This window comes from Phoenix dactylifera, chromosome 11 (genome assembly GCF_051530095.1).
Source record: "Phoenix dactylifera cultivar Ajwa chromosome 11, Ajwa_hap1_PhDact_Kaust_v1.1, whole genome shotgun sequence".
In the NCBI taxonomy this organism is placed as follows: Eukaryota; Viridiplantae; Streptophyta; class Magnoliopsida; order Arecales; family Arecaceae; genus Phoenix; species Phoenix dactylifera.
The window spans coordinates 17,883,348-17,888,654 of record NC_143200.1 but is presented as its reverse complement, the minus strand read 5'-3'; the positions used below and the strand labels follow the sequence as shown (position 1 = coordinate 17,888,654).

The 5,307-nt window shown below is 46.3% G+C and overlaps 1 long non-coding RNA gene across 1 annotated transcript; it reads left to right on the top strand.

Annotated features, from left to right (window-relative positions):
* Positions 1 to 3,489: 3,489 nt before the first annotated feature.
* On the top strand, positions 3,490 to 4,816 carry LOC149751636 (uncharacterized). The gene is made up of 3 exons (XR_016397787.1): positions 3,490 to 3,769; positions 3,883 to 3,952; positions 4,155 to 4,816. It is a non-coding gene; the product is annotated as an uncharacterized LOC149751636 (long non-coding RNA).
* The last annotated feature ends 491 nt before the right edge of the window (positions 4,817 to 5,307 follow it).

Below are 5,307 nucleotides of genomic sequence, written 5' to 3'. Positions count from 1 at the left end.
AGACCCCACTCAGGTCAATCCCGGGGTATTTGGCCGACACCCTTGCCAAGCCTTCATCGAAGCCTAAGACAAAGGAGTCGGACCCCGCGTCCGACATGTCACGGACGAACTCATCGGACCGACGATAGGCCTGTACCGCCTCCGACATGTCACGGATGAACTCGGCGGACTGACGATAGGCCTGTACCGCCAGACGTCCGATTTCCGCGCTCTTCTCGGCCAGCGCCGCCTCTGCTCGCTCCGTAATCTGAGCTTTTGCCTCCATGACCTTCGCCACAATCCGGTCGTCCGCCTCAGAGGAGACCCTCAGCAGATCAGCCCGAGCCTCCTTGTGCTTCGCCTCGGCAGCAATGCGAGCAGCCTCGGTCTCCTCCAAGCGCGAACGAAGCTCCTGGTCACTCGCGCGGGACTCCTCCAAGACCGACTCCAATTCGCCCAGCTTGGCTTCAAGAGACCGGGTTCGGTTGCGGGCGTTGTCGGCTGACTGCCGGGCCTTCTCCCACCTCTCCCGGAAGTCGGCAGCCTTCCGGGACTGCTGTTCGGCCCGCTCCTCCGCCTTCCTGATCTCGCTTTCGAGACCCGAGGCAACCTTGAGTTGCTCCTGAGCCTCCAACAGTTGCCTCTCGAGGGCGACGAAGCCGAGTGCCCGCTCTTCGGCCACCTGGAGCCTCGTCTCGAGGTCCCTGGTCATCCTCCCCGCCGCAGCCTGGCCTCCCTCCTCTACTGCTTTCAGTCGGCTCTCGGCCCTCGCCAGGAGCCTCGCCTGTTCCTCGTGGCTCTCCTCCAGACGGATCATGTACTGGGCGAGCTAAAAGATAGGAAAAATGAGAGCGTCAAAGGAGGAGCAAGCGAACAGTCCGACAGCAATGACGGCAGCGCAAAGGAGAAACTCGAAGATGTCTGTAAAGAGAAAGGCGGACGGAGGAGGGCCCCCGGTTAAATAGGCGGAAAGGTGGGTGACGCCTCGGTGACGCCAGAGGACGCCTGGCTGCCGGAGGGTCGCTCGCGCCCCAAAGGCGAATCGACGCCATTAAGGAAGGATGTCCGCCGAAATCCTCAGACTGCCAGGTCAGCAACAACCGCCATACGCCATAAAGAAGGCGGGGAGCTCGAAGCGCGCGCGCCTCTCCGAGGGATGGCGGCAATCTCGAAGCATCACTCCCTTCACCCGTTCCCCTTCTGGTTCCGGGCTCGGAAGTGGGGGGCTACTGTTACGGGGGAACTTAGCCACCATGCCCCACGTGACCGGCACGCGCGCCCAGGAAGACTACGGCAGCCCCTTGATCCAGCAATCCGACCCCGAGTCGGACATCTTCGGCTCCGCAGCCCGACCCCGAGTCGGCAGCCCCTTGATCCAGCAATCCGACCCCGAGTCGGACATCTTCGGCTCCGCAGCCCGACCCCGAGTCGGCAGCCCCTTGATCCAGCAATCCGACCCCGAGTCGGACATCTTCGGCTCCGCAGCCCGACCCCGAGTCGGCTGCCCCTTGATCCAGCAATCCGACCCCGAGTCGGACATCTTCGGCTCCGCAGCCCGACCCCGAGTCGGCTGCCCTTGATCCAGCAATCCGACCCCGAGTCAGACATCTTCGTCTCCGCAGCCCGACCCCGAGTCGGACATCTCTCGACAACGACAGGCTATTCCCCAGAGGCACGCCGCAGCCTCCTGCTCCACTACTCCCTGCAACGGTTGTATCTGGCGCTGCTCCACGATCCCCTGTAACAGCCGTACAAGGCGGAGCTCCACTACGCCCTATCATGGCCGTACCCAGCGCTGCCCCACGACGCCCTGTAACGGCCGTGTCAGTGGCAGCTCCATCGTGCCCCACGATGACGAACCCTCCTGAAAGACCCCCCAGCCTGGTATATATGCGGCTGGGGGGAGGAGGGGGGGTAAGCGAGAACTTCCAGAGCATTCTCTTACTTGCTACTATTATCTCTCCTTCTCCTCCAACCTCCTCTGACTTGATCGTCGGAGGGCCCCCACTACCCCAGTGGTGGTGCGAGGCTTGCTTGCAGGTTTCCCGGTGGAAGGTGGAGCGCAATCAATACCAACCAAGGCAACTCAAACGGAACCCCGTTCACACCGCTGTGCCAATCGTTCTCGGTTTGGACCACCAGCAACAATAAATATATAAATTTAGGGTGAGAATGCCCATATGTTTTTTTGTTCCCCTGAAAGAACAGAAATTAGTCCAAGAGCAACCCAATCTAGACTAAACCAAATGGGTATCGAACTACAGATTTTGACTACTTGTCGGTTATGTGCAATCTAGCAGCTATCTTTAGATTTTAAAACAATTGGATGATTTTCCTGCTATTTTGCTGTGGGTGATGGTGGTGTCAGTAGTTTATATGAATTAGGATTCACTTTTTAGCCAAAATGATGTAGGTACCTTCCTTTCTGGGGTCATTAATCTATATGGATTCATCTGTAGCAGGAATGTGGAAACCTGTGTTGAGATTAACTTCAGGTTTTGTATATTTTTGATCTATAGTGCAGCTAGTTTTGTTCCTAGTGTCCCTAGAGGTTGGAGCAAAGTCCAATATTGACTTCCTTTTAGATTAGGAGTTCTGAGGCAAGAAACTTTGCAGCTTCGATACAAATGGGAGGATATCCAAAAGAGTCATACTTTGATTGTGTATTGAGTCTGTGAAATTTTGATTACATGAGGATTTGGTTGTAGACGAGTTTGAGAACAATGAAATTTCAGTTTACACCCTGGTTTTCTCCCCTCTTTTGTTTCCTTTATGGTGGGTTTAGTGTTTAAACTATCCTTTTGGGCTCGAGGACTTGCCAATTATTCGGTCATGGACTTAATTATTAATATATGATTTTGAACACGAGAGACCAGCATCCACCATATTTTCTAAAAAATGTAAAGTTGAATCGTATTTATTCCCCATGTTATCAATCTGATGTATGTTGGATTCTATTTCACTTTTAAAGTTATGTTTTGTTTTTTTTTTTAAAGTTTGATATTTTAATTGAAATATCTGGTGGCATATTTGTCTAGGTACTCGCAATTTCCTGTCTTCTTTCTTCATATTCCTTTTTACCGTCCATTTCAGATGAGCAGTAAGCAGGCAGCTCAATAAGCGAATCTGTCTTGGATTCCATAAGTGCATCGCTTGATGAAAGTCGGATGAAATAAGAGAGTGAGGTCCCTGTTAGACTAGAAACAATAGCAACTATGCTTCATAATGCTGACCTAAAATAGCTGGTTAAGATCTATATATGCTTACCGATTGGACCTACCATTATATGATGTCCCAATTATTACTAGCAGGGAACCATTTCTTGGATATGTGTGAGACCACTTAATAGCATGTTTTTATATGCTATGCAAATATATTTTAGTGCAAACTTAACTTTATCCGTTTGTAAATATTAATATAATGTGTTGTGATATGCAATAAAAACAATTAGTTGCAAGCTTCCACCCTCCACTATTTTAAAAAGAGAGCCATTACTGAGCAATCATTACTTATTGAGAATCAAACATATGCACAAACCTTGACAACACACAATATACACATCCTATTTGGTGTCTGCTTGAATCCAATTTGTTTGGATGGAATATATGCTCTTTGCAGGTTGATGACTTGATAATCTGATTGGCATTTAGAGAAAATATATACTTCCCGACACTTCTATTGTAGCGTGATGGTGGGATTTGGTAGTACTCAGCAATGCATGAGAAAAGCCCTAGGAGCATTAAAAGACTCCACAACAATTGGATTGGCAAAAGTGAACAGTGATTACAAGGTAGTTTATTCTGGATATTTTGGTCAGTTTTTGTCCATGTGCATTGTCTTTTTTTCCTCCTGAGTATGGTCTTTAGTCAGTCAATAACCCTACATTATACACATTTTCACCAGGAACTGGATATTGCCATTGTCAAGGCCACTAACCATGTGGAACAGTTGGCAAAGGAGAAACATATGTGCAGTTAGTCCTATATCTTTTCATGCCCATTCTTTGCACAATATTGCTTAGAAGAATCTTTTAATTATTCTGGGTTTGGGCGTTTCAATTGTCAAAAAACATTGATCTTGGTCCTCTAGTTTCATTGTTTTTTCATGTTTTTGGTGGGTATCTGCTGAAACCGCTTTAAATCTGCTTACCACGCTTATCACAATTTCTTTTACAGCTATTTTTCATGCTGTATCGGCTGCAAGACCTCGTGCTGATGTTGCATATTGCATGGATGCTCTAACTAAACGGCTGTTCAAAACATCCAGTTGGGTTGTATGTTCTGTCAACTGGTCTTGCTGAATAACTTTGTATGTATGCTGTTAGAAAGGAATTCAGACTATGGATTACCAAATGAATTCCCATGTAATTTTAGCTCCTTGGCATCTACAAATTTTTATACGTCACATCTAAAATATACTACGTTCTTCATTTTGCATGACTTGGGATGGGTTATGGTTCATATAAACTTTTTTCACATGGTTTGAAATGGATTTAGGCTCATACACTCACCAAAAGAGTCACTAAGAGATGTCTCTGTTTTATTGATGAAGTTAATTACTTGAACTATAGAATAACTATGTGATATAGCAACAGAGGCAAGGTTGAACCTGTATTGTGGAAATGAAGTCAAATTGCAAGGTAACATGCATGAAGGATAAAAGAGATTTGTCACTCTTTTTATGAATAAATTTCCATCAGAAAATCAACGAGTCACCAATGATTGAAGTATTTTTTGTGGTTGAAAACTACAAGAAAGTTAGACTAATGGCATTCGGACTGTCGCTATAAACTAGGACCTGTATTAGAAGATTTTATCTATGCTTCATCTCCTTAAAAGAGGGATACAAGTTCTTTCTTTAATGACTAGAGTCATCTGCAGTGGTAGACAAGTTGGATCATGCCAATGTAGATGGTGCACTTCTGACTTCAAAACACTGATAGTAAGTAAATTCCATGTTCTTATCTGAATAAGATTTCATTTTTCTCAGGTTATCGGTATGGTAATGTGTTCATGTTTAGTTAAATAGAATGGAAGCAAGGCTGAAGTGGATTTGTGCTTTTAAGAGTATTTTATGATCTCCGCTCGCCTAAAAACTTCAACATTGAAGTTAACAATGATCCATTGGCGAGAAGGTTAGACAGAATAGGGATGTGAATGTTGAAAATACTGAAGTAACAGGTAATCAGGGTAAATATAATGAATGCTTTAGAGCTTAATAGATGGGAACTCTTGCTTATGATCCAACTTCAATATCTTGTTCCCTTTCTTGCAGCTATTTCCTAACGGACGAGTTTTTCTACCATTTTCTTCCATAATTTTTCAATAT